We start from the raw sequence: 23,412 nt of genomic DNA on the forward strand, positions 1-23,412 counted from the left end.
TTGGAGTCCCAATGATTGACGGCGGCATGAAGAAAATCAAAATTAATCACGAGTTACATGTAATTCAATAGAGGGTCTAGGTGGTAAAATTTTAAAGTTAGTTTGTCCTCGCTTGTGAGCGAAGTGACCTATTGCTTCAAACGTTGTTCAATGGTTTTCGCCATTGTTCAATTCAAAAAAAAAAAAGGAAGAGATAATTTAGAGAGATTAATTCTTTTTAGTTTCTTATAATATCACTAAGCGAATGAATTCGAGATGATCAAAAGCCTACACAAAACTACGTTTAAATAGACCCAAGAAGGGAAAAATTTCAGAAATTTTCGCTCAAAGGAAAGTTCACCAGCAGGTGGCATGCGCAAACTCATGTGTTGCGCGCCATTCGTGTGCAACCAATTAACATGTGCGCGCAGCCGCGCGCAACTCATCCAGTAGCGCGCGTCTGGTCTGTTGCGACATGAAAATTAGATTTATTTCTGTATTTTGGACTACATAATGACGAAATCTTGACGAAATCTTAAGACTAATTATACGCTTGCCTTTTGCTAACTCTTGTGTCTCTTTTTTCTCTTTATTATTTGTTTCTCTGTTATTTTCCTTTTTAAATTTTATTTTTTATTTTTATTTTTATTCTCTTCTTTCCCTTTCTCTTTCCTCTTGGCTTTCTATTTTTGTATGTCTCTTTTTGTTATTTTTCGAGGGGGGTAAGTCGGGAACCCTTCCTTTCCTCGGAAATTTTTTTTAAATTTTTTATATAAAAAAAATTTACGCATGGAAACAAAAGAAAATAATAATGACATATATATACAAAAAATGTGTCATATGTACAAAAAATAATAAAAATGTACATCTATTTTCTAATAAAAATAAATGTGTACAAAGGAGGTCAGGATGCTCGACGACTCCCTGACGGCTGTTGCACAACCTGCGAATCCAAACGAAGATTAATACATAAAATGTGTGATAACTTCGTTAAATAAAAAATAAGTATAATAAACTTACCTCGACCATCCGATGATCACGGCATGACAAAGTGATGAGGGCTTTCTGATAAGCAGCTCGGAAAGCGGGCAAAGTCCTCACCATGCCATTGAGGGTCTTTCGCGGAACTTGTACCAAAATACAAGGACAATTAGCAAACAAATGTATATGAAAAAAAAAAACAAAGGCGCAAAGAACTCAAGACGCCATGCCACCCTCTAATCGAAACATGATAGGCTGGGTCCCACTTAAAGACCCTAGGGTCCCAGTTGGGAGAAGCCTATCAAACCACATCCTCCTTGCAACGTCGATCGGCTGCAACGCGTCGCTCTCGAACCTCCTAACGGGACGGGTCACCCTCTTTCGAGGGCGAATCTCCTCAGCATCGATGAATGAAGGTGAGTCCATGCTATGATTGGATAAGGTTTCTTTATTAGTTTATTTTTTCTAAAACTAAGCTAATATATGTGTTTTATACCCACTTCGGCGGCATAACAACTGCCGATAGGGAAAAACACAAAAATCGAATGCCACCCATACTTGGGGGCTACGATACCTGCAGTTTAACTCAGTAAATGGGGGCTTCTAACACCCGCAAAAGCCATCCTATACTAGTTTCAACTAAGCATTCAAGGGATCGTATTTCAAAAATCTCAAAGAGTCAACTACTCGTAGACGAATAACAGTAATACAAAATGATTATCGTCTACCAAACAATTTTGAGGTAAACATAGCAAAAAACGAGCTAAGAGTGCTTCGCGCCATTTTTCCAAATATCAAATTTTGAAAAATGTGAATTACGAAAGAAATACTAGTTCCAATACTATAATCACCTGAATAATCAGCAAATGCAACCAAAATGAGCAAGAAAAAGCAACAGATTCAAGCAAAACTTGAAGAAAAAGAGCAAGAATGAACTTAAACAAAGAAATGTTCATACAAGGTTCAATACTTAACCATTTTTCATGAAATTTGTTGCAAAACAATCCATAAACATGGCATAAAAACATGAAACAAAAAATTTAAGAATGATGGACCGAATAAAAAACCCCAAAATTCAAAAATTTGGGTTTAACGATTCAAAATTACCCAAATTCAACTATAAACGAACGAAATTTAGTATAAAATTTACATTGGATTATGGAAAATAAGAATAAGGGACGAGATATACTTTCTTTTGGCTTCAAAAAATCGCAAAAAATCGAGCTTTCTTGAGAGAGAAAGGGTCGAAAAATGGTGAAGGAAGAAGAGAGAGTGCGAATTAAAAATCGCGCTCAGCGATTTCTTTTTGCGGATTTAAATGTCGCGCGCAACTGAATAAGTTGCGCGTGATAGACCATCGCAACTCAGAATGATGCGCGTTCCTGGCCAGTGCGACCTACTAAGTTGCACGCGCATACTGGTCACTAAAATAACCGGTATCCAGATTTTGATCCGTTTGATCATTTTTCAACGGTTTTTTGCTCGTTATTAGACATAATGGCGCGCATATTATCAAAATCTCTTAATTGCTTTGCATTTTGTAGTTTATTTTCTTCTTTGTTAGTTATTTGCGTCATTTTGCATGTGCACCGTGCTTTGTATCTTCATAATCATATGTTTTGAACGTTTTTCGTAAATGTGTCTTAAGACGTTCTGTAGTGGTGCTTTACGTAAAAGCTCCCATAGAAAGGTTTGTCATTTCATTGTACCGATGTTATAAATGTCCGGCTTTTATTCTTTTTTTCCGTCCAAAGGAAAAAGGAAGGCGTCATCATGCAGCGCAAAAATGCAAGTCGTATTGTATAGCGTAAAATTGTATGGCGTAGGTGTTGCGTAAAATTTCACTTTTGCCCAAGCTTTACAAAATATACCTCTTAAAACTACAAGGTACAGAGTTACTTTAGTTTAGGCGTTAGCTCACGAGTCGACAGGCGCGTCGAACCATCAGAAACAAACACTTCTTGATTGGAAGCAAATATGGTAGTTAGTGAGCTTACTGGCTTACCGGACAATTAAGGTGTTCGTCCACCCCCTGTATAAAGAGCGACGAGACAATTTCGCACCTATGTAGTCACGTGCCCCTAGTCTTGAGACACGTGTACTCATCTTGAACACAAAACTGCTGAGAGAGTTGCTGACTTTCTTCTCTCTTACTGGATTTGGAAATGTGCCTCCAGTCTTGAGACATGTATTTCTATCTTGTTGACATCCTGTTAAAATATTGAAACATTCAGGCTCAAATTTGGAAACATTTAGGCTCCAATGAAAAAACATTTAGGCTCAAATGCCGAAATATTTTTGGCTCAAATGCCGAAAACGTCTAGGCTCAAATGTCGAACACCTTTTTTCATCTTTTTACTTTGTTATAGTAAGGCTAAAGTTTCAATGACATATCGAGGGACTTTAGACCAACGATGACATGATTGAGAGGAAATCACCCCCTTTTACTTTTTTTAAACCGATCTCTTCTCATGATTTGACATCACTGAGAACACCTTTACTTGTAAAAGCATTCTTGTAGACATCTAAAAATATCTCCCCAAAACCAAACCTGATGATGAACAACCTTTCACTGCCATTATTGGTCGGGTTGAGTATTTAATCTTGGAGTGATTAAATCCATATTTCCATTTCATAAACCAATCCATTTCCTAGCCCATTTCCCTAAACCATAACCTATTTTCCTCTTTTCGTGCCTTTAAACCCAAAATAATTCATTTTGTGTCCTTTAAAATCATTCATTTTGTGTCTGTTGTTTTAAAGAATACTACAAGAAGGGGGGTTGAATTGTAGTATGAGAGATTAGCCAAAATTTTTGCGGAATTAAAATTAAGTTAGCTAAAGGAACTGAAGGATTAACTAAAGGAACTAAAGAATGCAAGAGAGATTTTACGTGGAAAATTCCTTGGCCCTAACAAGGAGAAAAAACACGACCACTAGGGATTTTGGGAAAAGAATATTCACTATAATAGGGCAAATGATCCTATTACAAGATAACGACTCAAACTCAAGCTTCTCTACGAACTTGAGACCCTGAGGAACAAGTCACCCAACTTGTTACTCTTCTCTTCTCTTTCTCTCTTCTCACTTCTCAGTTCTCTCTTCTCTTTCTCTCTTCTCACTTCTCAGTTCTCTCTTCTCTTTCTCTTCTCTTTCTCGCTTCTCTTTCTCATACACAAACGTTCACTCGAACTTCCCCATTCCCCAAATTACAACTCGAAAAGTAAACAAACTCTAGTATAAGACACTTAAGAACACACTAATGAACTTGTGTGGAATTTGACCTGAACTCGATTTAAAGCTTGAAAACTTATGTGAGCAAGGGTGAGTTTTTCCTTCTGATTTCAAAGACTATTTATAGAGCAAAATTCGTTTAGAAAAAACTTCTTTGTGCAGCAAATCTACAGCGCCACTACTCCAACGCACTAAGAAGATCATGTTCCTAAAATTAAGGAAACATGAACTCCTTAATGTGCACGACCATGACTTGAAGAAAATCATGGAGGAGTAGGCCGCAAGTTTTTAGAAAAAGTGGGAGATTTTATTTGCAAAAGATATTTTTAGAAAATCAGAAATAAAATCTTTTTGGTTAAGAGAAAGATAATCGTTAAAGACTTAACCACTTTCCTAAAAACTAGCATGCACAATTTTATCTCTTTAGACCAATTCCACATAGATTTTTCGAGTGCAAATTAATATCTTATACTTACATAAATTCTAAAATATAAAAATATATTTAGTCTTCATGTTCTCTGATGAAGCTTCTACTCCGAGGCTTCTGTTCCTTGGGAGGAAATTCTCTTCTCTAATGAGGCTTCTTCTCTGAAGCTTCTGTTCCCTGAGGGAACCTTCTCTTCTCCAGTCTTCATTTCTGAAGCGCCAGTTCCTGTGAGGGAACCCTTCTATATGGCTAGCTCTGCTTCTGGCCTTCTTGTTCCGCATGTTATTTTACAAGACACTTCATTATCCTAGTCTTTGTAACTGAGTACACACTTAAACAATCAAGCACTTATTAGTTTGTAAGTAAGTGAGGTTGTGTCATCATCAAAATCATTAAGTCCAACAGTGTCCTTTTTATAAAAATGTTTAGTCCATTTTATTTTGGTCCATAATCTGGGTCTAATGATTTGATAATTTGATGAAGCTTTAAATAGCTTTCCAACGATATATTGTACGCCAAAATTCGAGTTATAACGAATAAGTTATGACCAAAATGTTAAACTGAGCCCAAACCGAACCTAAGCCCACCTTACCTACGACCTAATGATCATGTGGAGGGTCCAAATTATTTAATCCCATTCCTAAACCAATTAGTATTAATTGGAATCATCTATAAGTTTCTAAAGGATCTGAATTATTCTTTTTGAAAAGATAAGATTAAAGAGTTTGAAATTGAATAAAACATTTCTTTTTGAAAGTCCTATTTTCTATCCGAATTGAAAGACGTTCAAAGATAGACAGATACCATTTTCGTGTCTAATATTTTTTATCCAAATCTTATATGGTTGGATATCCCTTGGAATTATCTTGCCAATGATATAATATAATATCACTTCCGAGCTATAACGGAAAAGATATGAATAAAATATCAAACACTATCCAAAACTGACACCGTCTCACTATTTCGACCATATCTTTTATTCTACAAAATATTGTAATATGATTCTAATTGGTTAGAAAATAGACTTCAAGAGATTTCCAACGATATTTTATTTATCTTAATCCGATTTCTGGATCAAAAGATATGATAAAACCAAAAATCGCAAACACTGCTGTCTATCGCAAGAGTATTATTCCAATTCGAATTCTTATCTTTTCTTGGTTCTTCGACCCTCTTTTTTCCTTATAATTAGAGGTCATATCTCCCATTTTTCAATCATCAACAATCTTGATCATCAAATAATTCTATCTCCCTCTTTAGCCTAAACACTAGCCTCCCCATTCTTTCACTATACCTTCCATTAAGCACTACAAGGAGTCCATACAATACCCAAACTTCTATAATTAAACAAAAGTGTGAAAGGTATAATTAATTGAGGGTTTGGATAAAATCAAATCTACATTTATTTAATTTAATTTTCATTTGATTTATAATTTTTTATTGAAGCTACTAACAATTTATTCATGATGTAGCAATGTTAAGGAACTAGCAGAATGTGATTAGTTAATTAATTTAATTACTTATTTTATTTTTATATTGATATTATCATGATTAGGTTTATTTATATTTGATTTGACTAACGATATTATTGTTAAATTGCTTCTAATATTAATGTTTATTCTATTTTTTTTTATAATCACCATATTGCATGTTTAAAGGGAATATGTAATTGAAAATCACGCCGAATAAGATAATTTGGACAACATGTTTAGGTTCCTTTTTAATCTTGTTATTAATTCAAGTGATCACTAATATTTTAGAATTATATGTTGCATTAATATTCAACCAATTTAGCATAATAATAGATTGGAGTAAATTGAATACTTTGTTTGCAAGCCTTTGAGATCACAGGAATCACTTTTCACTATAAAAATCGAGTAGAGGCCAATACGGGCAAATGTGACTCTATAACTCACTTCGCACCATCATCCCCGATCCTCCTTTCGTGGTTATGAGCAATATGGAGTTAGTAATCTCATGGGTTATGAATGGGGTGTAGCCTTCACGAGTCAATCGTGGTTGCCTTTTAAGATCCGTGAACGGTTTACAAGTTCCTTAAAAACTTGTTGGTGGCTCCCTACTCTTCTTGTCCCTTATCGTATATGTCAATTCTCACCCCCTATGAGTGCCAAGCATATTCGCCACATGCTTTAACGTAAGGCGCACTTCAAACGATGCCTACAATTTGGCGACTCCACTGGGAGGATTCTTGGTTATTTATAGATTTGAGTGATCGGTATTTAATTGAGATGAGTGGATGAGACTTAAAAGATTCTTTTATTGTATTACTGGGATTTAATTGGCATTGTCACATATGCATATGCATTTTTTTTTACCTATTTTGCCACAATAGTACGTGTTCTACGTATGTGGCTAGCTGGGGGATTTAAGCTCTATCAAACCGAAAATGCTCATGGCAATAAGGGTTCAACCGAGTTTTTAAATCCACCCAAACCATGGGGTCGAGTTCGATTTCATTACGAACTCACGGAGCCGCCTGTTGGAATACACCCTCAAGGGAGGCTGCCTTGATAACACGACCAAACTCTTAAGCATGGTACCCTTTGACACCGAAATAAGCTTGACCATAGTCGAACATAGAACTTGACTTAAGGTTGCGAAATTCATTGCATAATGCGTGACAATGTGCTTATGTGTGCATTTTTTTTGACTATTTATTTATTTATTTATATTTTTCTCTTATCAAACCTTTTTTTTTTATTAGAGTCGAGCCATAGATTTTTTTTTTAAATTTTTGAGTCAACCCGGATTTTTATTGTTGTATGCAGCACAAGAGTCAACTGTTTTTGGTCATAGCCAGAGTTCTAGGAAGAGTTATGTGTCGTACCGCCTATGGATCTGTAGCCCCGAGTTTTTCTTTTATTTGGAGTTGGTTTCGTCCCAATCAGAGGCAGAGATCAAATGTTATGACTGATATACTACAGCATGTCCAGTTTAGGTGTCTTTTTAGCGTCAACTTTTTTTTTTAATTTTTTTATATCTTTTCGTGTTAAGCTAGTCGTAGCCAAGTCCTTTAATCCATGTCAACTCGTATAACAAAGGATTAAAGATTTTTAGTTTTATTTTATTTATTTTATTTTATGCCCATGAGTCATAACTCTTCTAGAATTCTAAGTTCTCTTCCTAGTTTCTTGTGATGGATCGTTGTGCTAACCTTAACATGTGTTCTTTGTCTTTGATTGTGGTTGATCTTATTTATGACTAACGATTGTCAATGCACCGTTTTCACCTTGTGAATAGCATAAACATTAAAATTGGAAAAAATTAATCAAGTTGGTTTGTCTTTTAGTCTTCCATGCTATTTGGTCATTGGGTCCTTTGCTTCTCACAACGTCCTCATGTCTAGCCATGCGATCATACCACGAGTCTTATAAACTCACCTAATCACACATATTGATTCGTTGCACACACTTTGTATTTGAGTAATGCACTATATTCTTTATGATCGTAATCTAGGACCATGCATGCATTATTTTCGTCATAATAGGAATGAGTGGAGTATTTACCATTAGTTTTCAAAATCTTTTCATACACTTTTCCTTTCCAATCCGAGTATTAAGTGAAAACATTAAGTGAGTTCTTCCTTACACAGTACATGAGTCTAAAATAACTAGGAAATATTTGAAAGAATAAGGGGAACGTCACTCCTTCCTTCTTTCCTTCCAATCAAAGCATCTACAACAAGAAACTTTTTTCCTCAACAGGCGGCATGAAGTAACTCATAAACATTCATAAAGACAAAGCACGATGCAAGCTTCTCACCAAGAATTCATGTTTTCTTCTTCTTCTATTGTTTCAAACCCTTCCCCTAAAAAGTCTAGCATAGGTTCTCCTTATCCATGTGTCTATCCGACACATTTCTTACCTTCTTCATAAATGAGCAACTCTTTCTTACATTCGATCATGTAATTAGCAAAAAATATTAAATAAAAAATAAAAAAAATTTGTCGAACTAAACACAAGGTATACCAATGATTTGAGGTACCTTTGCAACCCATTCATTCCCCATTAACCACTCAATCACATATCCACTTCTTCATCAACTACTTTGAGCCCGTCTAACGATTGACCTTTTTTATTCAACCCATATTCACTTAACCCTGGGATGGGAAGGTGTGCAATTGTATCACATTCAAAAGGCAAGTAAAAAATAAAAAGTAGCAAAGCAACAATAAAACAATGTCTATGGGCAAGTGTTCTCATGTCTTTGATATGAACACGTATCAAATTGCGTCTTTCATCGAGTGCTTCGTACCGTGCCTGAGAAACATGAATGCTAAGTGAGTGATGGACTGCATGATCTGAGATTTCCCACATTGAATCAAAAGAATTAATAATAATAATAATAATAATAATAATAATAATAATAATAATAATAATAATAAACTTGCAAAATTCAAAATTTTAAAATTCACAATTACACATCTTGGGGATTCTCTCGGGTCTTGATCCTTGTACCCTTTTCTTCCTTAAACATTCAGCTTAACCACATTACAATCCTCGAAAGACCTCTTTGAGGTGTATATACACTTGTGCAAAGTTCGGTTAGAGCTACGTTCAGCCTGATTCCTAACAGATACGTAGGAAACCTCACATTGAGGTGCGGCCACATTCATATTCATCTAGAGCTATACTTAGGGGATTGAACCCACATAATTTAGCCTACCCAGCCTAAAGAGTCATCATCTTTGACTTTTCTCACATATATTTCCATCACCATAAACTTTGCAGCCAGCCTTAGTATCACATTCACAAGCTTCACTCACACATCCATATCCATATCATCCTTCCCTTTAAGAACCCTTTATCATGAAAACTTGTTTCAACAATGTGCATGTTTCATCATATTTCAAGACAACATTCATTAGAAGAAACATTGTATACTTGCTTAGCTTCCTGACCTAAGCAATATTCATTGTTTCATGCATCGCATAATGTGCCGAGCAACATTTATATATCAATGATTTGTAATTATACAAAGCATATCGTGCTTAGCTCCTTGACCTAAGCAACATTCATTATGCAATAATTACTTCAGCTATATACGTGCTTAGCTTCTAGACCTAAGTGAAGTTCAAGATCGCTTCTTTACACCATATATGATGCTTAACTCCATGACCTAAGTTCATTCATATATTGTGTCACATGATGTAATCGTCCTTAGCCTCCTGGCTTAAGAACACATCATGCATGCATTATTTTCAAGACAAGTAATTCAATCCATACGATTCATTTTGTCTTGCTCAACGATGAAGCTCAAAACTTCTTTCCTTTTCTTTTAAAAAGTTAAAGACCTTTTTCAAAATTTTCTCATCGAGGGAAGTTCAAAAATAAAAGTTCAATTTTCACGTCTTTCTTTTTCGGGAGAAAGTCGGTACCCTCCACTCGTCTCATGACAAAAATGACGGAAAATTTTTGCTTTTGCATTTTCTGTTGCTTGTGTCTTCACACACACATACAACCATAAGGTATACACATGTCATGTCGTGATAAGTCAAACTCGGTAAAGTTAGTTGGTCAAGTCAATCACAGTCTATGCGAGTCCCTTGGCAAATTTTATTTGGCAGGTCTCATCTACAACCCACATTCGGGGACAAGCAAACCACCTATAACCCATGTCCGGGATCAAGCGGACCATCTACAGCCCACATCCGGGGACAAGCGGATCATCTACAGCCCACGTTCGGGGAAAAGCGAACCAATTACATCCCACGTTCGGGGACATGCAAACCTTTTACAACCCACGTTCGGGAAAAAGCAAACCAACTACAGCCCACGTTCGGGGAAAAGAGAACCATCATCATTTTAGTGATCATCTCCCAAGCGAAGATGATTCCCGGCGCAAGGTTCTCGATACACAAAGACTTGCAATCTCATCATCAGACAAGTCTTTCCTCAAGCATGGAAAGTGTCATCCGGTTGATTTCTTAAAGCATAGAAAACCGCCAAATTCATATGTCGACTTTCCTCAAGCATGGAAAGTATCATCCGGAAGATTTCTTCAAGCATAGAAAGCTACCAAACTCGTCAGTCGGCTTTCCTCAGGCAAGGAAAGCATTCCAACAAACGTCATCCGATGGATTCCTTCAAGCATAGGAAGCTACAAACTTATTTGTCACCGATAAACTGGTGTCAGATAAGCATTCTATCCCTATAATCTTTTTATCTGTAGAACTAACACTTTTCTGCAGGTATCGGCGTATACAAAGTCATTTAGGATCGCAGAACGTCTTAAATATTCTCCATCACTATCGACTACTTTGACTATCGTATTTCAGCTTGGAGTGCTTAAATCCATATTTCCATTTCATAAACCAATCCATTTCCTAGCCCATTTCCCCAAACCATGACGTATTTTCCTCTTTTCGTGCCTTTAAACCCAAAATAATTCATTTCTCATCCTTTTTTATAAAAATGTTTAGTCTTGTTTATTTTGGTCCATAATCTGGGTATAATTATTTGACAATATTACGGGTAATTATAAGAGCTTTCCAACGATATATTATAAGCAAAAATCCGAGTTATAAAGAATAAGTTATGACCAAAATATTAAAATGAGCCCAAACCGAACCTAAGCCCACCTTACCTATGACCCAATGACCACGTGGAGGGTCCAAATTATTTAATCCCATTACTAAAACAATTAGGATTAATTGGAATATTCAATAAGTTTCTAAAAGATCTGAATTATTCTTTTTAAAAAGATAAGATTAAAGAGTTTGAAATTGAATAAAACATTTCATTTTGAAAGTCCTATTTTCTATCTGGATTGAAAGACGTTCAAAGATAGACAGATACTACTTTCGTGTCTCATATTTTTTATCCAAATATTAGATGACTGGATATCCCTTGGAATTATCTTTCCAATGATATAATACAATATCAATTCCAAGCTATAACGGAAAAGATATGAAAAAAATATCAAACTCTATCCAAAACTGACACCATCTCACTATTTCGACCATATCGTTTATTCTACAAATTATTGTAATATGAATATAATTGGGTTAGAAAATAGACTTCAAGAGCTTTTGCAACGATAACTTATTTATCTTATTCCGATTTCTGGATCAAAAGATATGATAAAAACAAAAACCGCTAAAACTGCTGTCTATCGCAAGAGTATTATTCCAATTCGAATTCTCATCTTTTCTTGGTTCTTGCACCCTCTTTTTTCCTTAGTAGAGGTCATATCTTCCATTTTTCAATCATCAACAAGCTTGATCATCAAATAATTATCTTCTCCCTCTTTATCCTAAACACTAGCTTCCCCATTCTTGCACTATACCTTCCTTTAAGCACTCCAAGGATTCCATACAATACCCAAAGTTCTATACTTAAACCAAGGCGTGAAAGGTATAATTAACTGAGGGTTTGGACCAAATCAAATCTAATTTTATTTAATTTAATTATCTTTGATTTATAATTTTTTATTGAAGTTACTTTCAATTTATTCATGATGTAGCAATTTTAAGGAACGCGAGGAAATGTGAGTAATTAATTAATTTAATTACTTATTTTATTTTTATATTACTATTATCATGATTAGGTTTATTTATATTTTATTTGACTAACGATATTATTGTTAAATTGCTTCTAATATTAATGTTTATTATATTATTTTTTTTATGATCATCATATTGCATGTTTAAAGGGAATATGTAATTGAAAATCACGCCAAATAAGATAATTTGGACAACTGGTTTAGGTTACTTTTTAATCTTGTTATTAATTTAAGTGATCACTAATATTTTAGAATTATATGTTGTATTAATATTCAACCAATTTACCATAATAATGTATTGGAGAAAATTGAATATTTTGTTTGCATGCCTTTGAGATCGCAGGAATCACTTTTCATGACTCACTTCATACTATCATCCTCGATCCTCCTTTCGTGGTCCCAAACCATATGGAGTAAGTAATCTCATGGATTATGAATGGGGTGTAACCTTCACGGTTCAATCGTTGTTTCCTGTCGTTGTCCATTTATCGTGGTTGCCTTTTACGATCCGTGGACGGTTTACAAGTTCCTTAAAAACTTGTTGGCGGCTCCTTGCTCTCCTTGTCCCTTATCGTATATGTCAATTCCCACTTCCTATGAGTGCCAAGCATATTCACTACATGCTTAACGTAGGCGCACTTCAAACGATGCCTACAGTTCTACAAAAGCAAATGATCAATCTAGATTCTTTAGCGAGTTACGACTAGAAATAACTTTTTCTTGCCTTAATAGCTACTTGTTTTATACACTTAGAGAATCGTGGATCGTTTCTACATGCTTAGCATTTCTGAATGATTGTCTACTCTTTGAGAACTTTGCAGAATGAGTCTTGGATTTATTTCCTTGACTAATTTGATCATCGTCTATTCTAGACTCGATCAAAGTAGGGGCTAACTATAGACACCTACTTTTGGCCTCCTGTTCCGACTGGAAGTGCAATGGCGATAAAGAAAACCATCATCGTGTTGGATCCAAGTGACGAATGCTTATGGATAACGGATTAAACCACAAAATACAAAAGACTAGCCCAAACCAAGAAAGAGAGCCAAACAAGGTCCAATTAATAAAATCCGATCATAATTAGGCTTAAGCCCGTACTTAAAACACAATAATGACAGATATAGAAGCGCCTAGGTTAAAATAAGCGCTGCCGTAGAAAATAACGTGCGCATCTCAAGGAGTCGCGCTGGGCTGGTGCGCATAACTAATTTAGTTGCGCGTGACTCTCAGCGCAACTACCAGAGTTGCGCTCGTGAAAGATTCAGAATTTAAAAAAAATGGAAAATCAAATCTTACCTTAATGTCGCGCGCAAGGCCATTAGTTGCGCTGCCTGTTGCAGTGTAGCTCAATCACTTTTGCAGGGATGTCGCGCGCAACTCATCCAGTTACGCGCGACACCTACTGCGGCAGAATGTTTAAAACCCTAAACCTTCCCTTTTCCAATAAATATAGGCTTAATTCGAGGCTTAAACAAACAGAAATTAACCCTAAACTCTGGCGAAAAACTTTTGACTTGTGCTACCTAACCTCTCTTGTCCTAAACACTCACCCCTTTGATATTTTTTTACTACGGTGGAGGTTCCCCAACAAGAAGGAGTCCATAAGGGTTCTAAACGAAAATCTAGAAAAGAGAAATGGTAAATTCCCGAGCACTTAGATAAATCGCTCTTATTTTCATGTTTAAAAGAACTTTAATTAATTAATTAGTGTTGCTTGATCACTTTAAAAGGTTTAATTAATCAATTCCACATTGTTTCTTGCGTTAAATTAGATAAGAATTGAATAATTAATTGTTGGTTGATCACTTAAGCCAAGGCAAATATTGTTTATTTTTTTGTCATATTCATGAATTTGATTATATCAAAAATAACGACATTGCAATGTAATTCCTACGTAAATTAATGTGTGTAAATAAAATTAACTAACTTAGTTTTAGGTATTGCATTGCATATATTGTTTGGTGATGAAATTGTAAAAAAGGAAGTGCTAGTAGAGGCCATACTAGGTCTAGGATACCGATTCCCCTCCAAAGGGAACGTTATTTTAGTACCCTGGCTCTCGAACTCATTTCTTGTTTATGTAGACCAATTTGGGCATGGGTAAACTTACGATTCATGCTAACTATTCCATGAACTCCATATGTAAGTAAGGTATGAACGAGGTTTATGAGTATTCCTAAAACTCATTGGCGACTCCTACTTGTTTCTAATAAAAAAGCGTGATGATAGAATCAATTCAAATTCAAGGGCTCCCAAACAGAGAGGAATTCAAATCATACTACACCTTAAGAAGTGTAAAGTCCTAGGGTTTTAAATGGCCATGGGCATCTAAGGAAGGACCCCCTTATGATGGGATTACCCTCCTTACACTTACAAATAAGAACCAATATCTTAACTCATATACCACAATCTCCAAGAACATGATTATTTGCTTCACAAAAACCAAAAAATGGAACTAAAAGAAACAAAGGCATAAAGTTCTAAAGATGTGGCTTGAAAAGAAGGGAAAAGTCTCAAATGGTTAGCAATTAGGTAAATGGAAACCCAAGAACTAAAACTAAAGAAGGTTATCCTAAAAACCAAAGAAAAATTATCACCCCGAAAAGATGTCTTTGTCCTCCCTAAATGATTCAGTCTCAAACGTGTTTGAGAATTATAAGCCAAGATTCAAGATTAGGTCCGCAAAAGTCAAGGATCCATGCCGCTCATGCAAGGAAATGTAGAAGTCTTAAAAACAATGAAACCTCACAAGGATGTGGCAAAAACTCACTAAAAGCTTCAAATTCACCAAAGGGGAACAATTGAGAGTTTTCAAAAACAAAAGAATCCGGCTTCAAGGTTCCAATAGTTCTAAACGACTACCGTCGCATGTTCTATCCTAGAGTCAACCAAAGATACTCTCAAACCGTGCACACTGTTACCATTTAAAAAGAAAAGCAGTCAACTATACAATTCCAAAAGTATTATCTCCAAAGTAAGAACAAAACAAAACACATTGCAAATTTGCCTTGATAGAAAATAAAATCATTTTTGAGTTTTTCAAAAGATAGAACATGGAAACGCATATACAAATATGCATGGTATATATGAATCTACATCCCACCAAACATGATAGAATACCCTCCCTCAAGCTTGAATGAGACAACATACTCAAATCATAAATCAAATAATCCATAGGAGGGGAAAAGAAAGAAATCAAACTAACAATTCCAACACATGTCCAACAAGTTATCAACAATTAGAGAAAGAGAAAGGAAAGATAATACCGGATGATGGTGGAAGTAAATACCCGGAAATGACACAATTGAACCTTTCAAAGCCAAGTTCATCTAGAATTGAAACTTGTTTTATATATGCTAGCAAAATAGGAGATAATCTTCCTTTATTCTTTATTCAAACCAATGCATCAAAGTATATCATTGAGGGGAATAAATTCAAGTGTTAACCCCTAGCTTGAACCCCACTGTGATCATACACTAAAGTACGGTGGCATCCAAAAGGAAAGAAGATAGAGCAAAAGAGTCGCCAACAAGTTTTAGGAACTTGTAAACCGTGAACAGGGTGAAGGTTACACCCCTTAACGATCCAAGAGATCGTCAACTCCATAAGGTCTAGAACCAAATAAGGGTTTGGGGATGAAGGTCCAAATCCAAGCTAAAAGAGATTGAACCTGCCCTAATAGTAGGCCTCTACTTTATTCTGATCGTATTCATGTGCGCTTTCTGACTAACATGTAATCATTAGGATTATCCTAAACCTGTTTATCTATATTGGTTGACTATTAATGCACAAATAAATGTATTATTGGCGATCACTTGAATTATAATCATATTAACCCTAACAAGATTATTAATTATCTTATTAAGCGTGATTACAAGTACCAATTCTCTTTAAACATGCATAAAAGGTGTGATAAGCAATAACAAATAAATATCATCCAGCAACATAATAATAATAATAATAATAATAATAATAATAATAATAATAATAATAATAATAATAATAATAATAATAATAATAATAATAATAATAATAATAATAATCATGACAATAAAATTATAATCATCATCAAAATAATAATAATAATAAAAAAAATAATAATAACAATAATAATAATCATCATAAATAAAATAATCATCATCGAAATAATAGTTATAATAATAATATTCATAATAGTTATAAATTATAACAATTATAATCATAGTCATGTTCATGTTAATATTAAAGCATAATAATAATAGCAAGATCCTAGGCAAGATACTAACAAGATTAATAACAAACCCTAGCATGTCACTAAGCATTAAAAATCAAATCTTTAACCCTAACATGATACTAAGAATCATAAATACTAGGAAGAACATAAAAGGCATCGTAACAATCATATTTAAAATTAAAATTACCTTAGACATGGTACTAGGAATATCATAATAACAATTTAAACATGATTTCTACATCATAACATCAATAAAAACCATTAAAGTACTTACTTTGATGCCTCGTACTTCTTTCTAATAAAAAAATACACACGTTAGTAACTTCAAGGAAAATAATAAAACAACAATTAAATTAAATAATTGAAAGAGAGAGTTGGGACCAAACCCTCAGAAATTAAACCTTTCACGTCTAGGGCGAAGGCAACTTCGAATATGGCTAGGTGTTTCTAGATCTTGTGAATGCGGAATTTTGTATGTAAAAAGCAAAGTTTAGAAAAAGAGAAAGAGAAAGAAAGAAATATGGTGATTAAAGAGAATGAGAGAATTAATGATTGCGAATGAAAACTGATTGTAGGTGATTATAATTGAAAACTGGTTGTTGATGAATGAAAACGAAGTTTTTAATACGTTATTTATAGAGAAAATTAGCCAAAAAGATAAATTATCAAAACAGAGCATTGGCGCACCTAAAACACAGCTGGCGCCAATGCTGGCTGATTGGCGCCTGCCGCCAACATTAGCGCCAGGCGTTAACATTAGCGCCAGGCGCTATCCCTATTTTTGACGCGCTTTCTAAAATCAGATAAATTTTTCCGTACAGGAGGATAAAATCGTATTTTTCCTTAAAAATGCTCTTTGATTTTAATTAAAACTCTGAAAGTAAAAAAAAGTCAATTTAACAATGCTAATTGAATTAGGAATGAAAAAAAAACCTTCTAGAAGAATCTAGAAGACTAAAACCATTCCTAATTGCATTATGATAAATCATATTAGGCCCTCCCCTAGACATTGGGCCGCACATAAGGCTCAAACCGGGCCCAGTTTAGTAAATTGGCCATAACTTCATCGGAATTGGGCTTATAATATATCGTTAGAAAGCTCTTGTCAAGTCCCATCCAACTATACTACTGTGGACCCATATCATGGACCAACCAAACTAGATTGGCTGTTTTCTTAAAATAAGTTTTCAAAAACAGAGAGAAGAGAAAGGAAATTAAAATTATCCGCAACACTAGACTTTGCACACTTTCACTTCATTCGATTATGATCTGACGTGAAAGGTACTCATCACCGGGTTTGGTTTTTGGGGAGACACAAATGGGTGTCTACAATCATCAAGTCATGTACCTAGAAAAAGGTAAACATTTCCATGAGAGAAAATCTATTCTAAGAAGAGAAGCAAATGAAAGCAATAATATACGGGTTACTTCCTGAGAAAGACTTGCTTAAGTTCCAAGCTTAACCGCTCTCGAAAACATAAAGCCCGCTGGTTCAGTCTAAACCGGTGGAAAAAATGGGCTAAAAAATAAGCGGCCTAATGTAGCAAGATATATAGCACCGGTTTACTTTAAACCGGTGGCAAAAACATAAAGCCCACCAGTTCAAAGTGAACTGGTGCCATTTATTAAAAAAACCCCGCCCCTTATATCCCCCAAACCCTAACATACCCTCATCCGCGCCTCTCCTCTTCTTTCCTTCTCTTTCTCTCTCCTCTCCTCTCCTCCTCTTTCCTTCTCTTGCGCAGTGCTCACCCCATCTTTCTCATCTCGTCCTTCTCTTTCTCATCTTCTCCTTCTCCTTCTCATCTCCTTCTACCACGTCTCCTTTCCCCGAGCTCTTGAATTCGATTTCCACCACGAAGACCGCGACGAAGACCATAAAGAGACATGCAACACAATTTTCTGAGTTTTTAATCGATTTTAATTCGATTTTTTTTTATTTTAATTGATTTGAATTCGATTTTAATTCTGGGGTTTTTTCCCAATTTCAATTCGATTTTAATTGTTTTTTTTTTGGATTTTGATTTTTTTTTCGATTTCTTGGTTTTTTTTTTCGATTTCAATTTTGATTTTTTTAATCGATTTTGATTTTATTTTTCTCGATTTTGATTTTTGGGTTTTTCGATTTCTGGGTTTTTTTTTCAATTTCAATTTTGATTTTTTTATTTCTGGTTTTTTTTCCCATTTCAATTCGATTTTAAAATTTTTTTTCCGTTTTGATTTTTTTTTTTCGATTTCAGGGTTTTTTTTTCGATTTCAATTTTGATTTTTTTTTCAATTTTAATTTTTGGGTTTTTTTATTTTTGGGTTTTTATTTTCGATTTCAATTTTGATTTTTTTCGATTTTTTTTTTCCATTTCAATTCGATTTTAATTTGTTTTTTTTATTGTGATTTTTTTTCGATTTCTGGGTTTTTTTTTTACGATTTCAATTCTGATTTTTTTTTTTTGATTTTTTTTTTCAATTTTGATTTTTGGGTTATTCGATTTATATAGTTTTTTTTTCGATTTAAATTTTGATTATTTTTTTCATTTCTGGTTTTTTTCGATTTCAATTCGATTTTAATAGATTTGTATTGCTTGTTTTTTTTTCCTAGGTTTGAATTTCTGGTTTTTTTTCTTGGTTTGAATTTTTTGGATTGAATTTCTGTGTTTGAATTTCTGGTTTTTTTTCTAAGGTTATTTATATTAATCGATTTTTTTTCTTTTAATTGGTGCAAGTATATTGATTTAGATGTTAAATTGAAGAGCTAAGATGTAAGAATATTGATTTAGATATGTTTGGGGTTTAAATTTTTTTTATTTATATTGTAATTTTTTTATTCATATTGTAATTTTTATTTATATATTTATTTATGTGTTGTAATGGTTCTATATTGTAAATTTTTTTTATTATACTTGTAAATTTTGGAATATATTGATTGATATTCGATTTTTATTTTGATGTTCTTATTTATTTTAGTTGATTTAAATTTTTAGTGAAAAAAACCAAAAAAAAAAATTAATATTTTGGGCACTTTTGGCACCGGTTAACCGGTGCCAAAAATAATGTTAAAAAAATTTTGGGCCATTTTTGGCACCGGTTAACCGTTGCCAATAAACATTTTTGCCACCGGTTTGAACTGGTGGCTTTTCATGCAAGTAATTGGCACTGATTCAAAACCGTTGGCATTGAGGGGTTTTGAACCGGTACCAATTTCGTTTTTTCACCTACTGTAATATTGCAACGAACGCAATAACTTGTCAAATGCACTACTACACATTTCATAAGATAGAATATAGGAAAATGACGAGAAGAGTTTGTGAAACAAGCTTTGTGCACACCCAAGAGGAAAGAGATGCCAAGAAAAATAAGAAAAATGAAAGTAAAATAAACAAAATAAGAAAAAGAAGAAGAAGAAGAAGAAAAAGAAAAAGAAGAATAAGGAGAACTCTCCTCAAAAGGTTTTTGATTGGCAAAATAACCCTTTTCCTTTAAAGAAGGGGAATGAGGGACATGTAAATCATCATAGACAAGAGGGTCCCCAATAGGCTTATTGACAAAAGAAGGGATGGATATAGTAGTATAAGGGATATGGTTAAAATTTCTTGAAAAAAGGAGTATGAAAAAAAGGGAAAAGGGGTAGCTACTCCCTCACCACAAGGTCTCACACTGCCTATGAGGGCATCAAAATCAATCATAGAATCCTCAAAAAAAGAACACTCATGATCTCCATCTCCCTCAAACATCCAACATCCAAGAGGAACTACATAATCCCCTCCATCAGAACTATGAACAAAAACTCCCTCAACGTCGTAAAGCATAAAGTCTCAAAAACACATGCGTGAAAGGTTGCAAATTCAATTCAAACTCATCTCTCTCACATGAAGCATTCTAAATGAACTCACTCAAAAGGCTATGAGTTTTCATTTGTCCCTCAAAGAACACATTGGTCATAGCCTTAAATGAATCCAAATATTCATGGATAGACGAATCACAATCATGCACTTGAGACTCATTAAGATGGCAAATAGGGTTGAGATTATCAAAATAACCACTCTCTTCATTCTTAACTCCCTCACCATCACTCAAATGCTCACAAATGGGATTCTTACACGCTCTTGGTTGCTCTAAATCATCATCATCCTCCTCAACACACACATTAGATTGGGGTTTTTCACATACAAGCATCAAGGATGACAATTGGCTTTCTAACTCATCACTTCTCCTTCTTTCCTCCTCATTATGCTCCTCATTCTTTTTCATTATCTCTAACTGACCTCTCATAGATGTAAGAATCATCTCCTTACCGGCCCCAAGATCATTATCAAGCTCAATGCTCCTAATTTGAGACTCAAATATATCAATAAGAGATTCAATAAGTGTATAAGGTTGATTGAGGTTCAACAAAAGAAGAAGGCGTACAACAAAGATTGGAAGAATCAACATGAAAATCATTAGAATATACATCACATTGGGGAGTGGGGGCACAATCAAGCATATGCAATTCATTATCAAGGAAACGAAGCACATCACAAGAAGGCATGGTAAATAATGAAGAATATTTAAACACACCTATGGGGAATAATTTCAAGCGTTAACCCCACTGTGATCATACACTAAAGTACGGTGGCGTCCAAAAGGGAAGAAGATAGAGCAAAAGAGTCGCCAACAAGTTTTAGGAACTTGTAAACCGTTCACAGGGTGAAGGTTACACCCCTTAACGATCCAAGAGATCGTCAACTCCATAAGTTCTTGAACCAAATAAGGGTTGGGGATGAAGGTACAAATCCAACCTAAAAGAGATTAAACCTGCCCTAATAATAGGCCTCTACATTATTCCGATCGTATTCATGTGTGCTTTTTGACTAACATGCAATCATTAGGATTACACTAAACCTGTTTATCTATGTTGGTTGAATATTAATGCACAAATAAAACTATTATTGACGATCACTTGGATTATAAACAAATTAACCCTAACAAGATTACTAAATATCTTATTAAGTGTGATTACAAGTACTAAATTCCCTTTAAACATGCATAAAAATGCGTGATCAAGCAATAACAATAAATAAGCCTCAAGCAACATAATAATAATCATAATAATAAATAATAATTATAATCATCAAAACAATAATCATCATAATCAATAATAATTATAATAATCAATAATAATTATAATAATCATGTTAAAGCATAATAATAGCAAGATCCTAGGCCTGATACTAACAAGAATAATAACAAACCCTAGCATTTCACTAAGCAATAAAAATCAAATCTTTAACCCTAACATGATACTAACAATCATAAATATTAGGAAGAACATAGAAGGCATCGTACTTTCAATCATAATGGGAATCAATAAAACAATCTAAGCATGATTTTTACATCATAACATCAATAAAAACCATTAAAGTACTTACTTTGATGCCTCGTACCTCTTTCTAATAACAAAATACACACGTTAGTAACTTCGAGGAAAATAATAAACAAACAATTAAATTAAATAATTGAAAGAGAGATTTGGGACCAAACCCTCAGAAATTAAAACCTTTCACGTTTAGGGTAAAGGCAACTTCGAATATGGCTAGGTGTTTCTAGATCTAATGAATGCGGAATTTTGTATGTAAAAAGCTAGTTTAGAAAAGAGAGAGAGAGTAATCAAGAGAACTTGATGAGAATTGGTGAATGAGAAAATAAGAATGAGAATGAAATCTAGTTGTAGGTGAATGAAAACGGAGTTTTTAATACGTTATTTATAGAGAAAATCAGTCAAAAAGATAAAATATCAAAACAGAGTCTGGCGCACGAAAAACCAAACCAACGCCAACGCTGGCTGTTGGCGTCAGGTGCCAACACTAGCGCCAGGCGCCAAGCGTAGTGCCAGGCGCTACAGCTGGTGTTTGGCGCTTATCTGGAAAATTATGCATTTTCCTAAAATCAGAAAAAAAAATTGCCGTACAGGAGGATAAAATCGTATTTCCCTCAAGAATGCTCTTTTATTTTAATTAAAACTCTAAAAAGTGAGCAAAAGTCAATTTATCAATGCTAATTGAATTAGGAATGAAAAGAACCTTCTAGAAGAATATAGAAGACTAAAACCATTCCTAATTGCATTAGGAATGATAAATCATATTAGGCCCTCCTCTAGATCATTGGGCCGCACATAAGGCTCAAACCGGGCACAGTTTAGTAAATTGGCCATAAATTCCTCAATATTCATCCAAATTGGGCTTATAATATATCGTTGGAAAGCTCTTGTCAAGCCCCATCCAACTACACTACTATTGGAACCATATCATGGACCAACCAAACTGTATTGGCTGTTTTCTTAAAATAAGTTTTCAAAAACAGAAGAAGAGAAAAGAAATTAAAACTATCCGCAAACCTAAACTTTCCACACTTTCGCTTTATTCGATTATGATTCGACGTGAAAGGTACTCATCACTGGGTTTGGTTTTGGGGAGACACAAATGGGTGTCTACAACACCATTAGCATCAACTTGAGTATGTATCTCATCATCATGAGCAAAAGAGGGAATAGAGTTGAAATCATTTGTTTTAGGTTTACAAATAGGATCATGTGACAAATCATGTGAATTCATGATAATATTAGAAGAATCAACACATTGTACATCAACATTAGAATCATGATTACCCCTATTATAGACATCCCTAGTAAACCAAACATAGATTCCCAAGCATCATCAATTGACAATGCTCTAAATTCACCATCATGCATTCAACTTCATTCCTAGTTTGGTCATTCAAACCAGAATAACATATCTCACAAGCCTCCCAAAGACTACAACAATTATAGTTCAAAAACCCTTTAAGTCTATGGAAGTAAACATGAAAAGACTCATCATCATATTGAGGAAAAGAACAACAAGCCTTTTTTTTTACACAAAACAAACAAAAATAGAATAAAAGAAAGGTATATTCAAAGACCTAGACTCAAGCAATCAAAAACACTCAAACATGGACACCGTTCCCCACCAACGACGCCATTTTGACGTAGGGAAAATGTAGGTAGTTATCTAATCTTCCCTAGAGCCAAACAAATTTATA

This window comes from Chenopodium quinoa, unplaced genomic scaffold (assembly GCF_001683475.1).
Source record: "Chenopodium quinoa cultivar QQ74 unplaced genomic scaffold, ASM168347v1, whole genome shotgun sequence".
NCBI classification, from domain to species: Eukaryota; Viridiplantae; Streptophyta; class Magnoliopsida; order Caryophyllales; family Amaranthaceae; genus Chenopodium; species Chenopodium quinoa.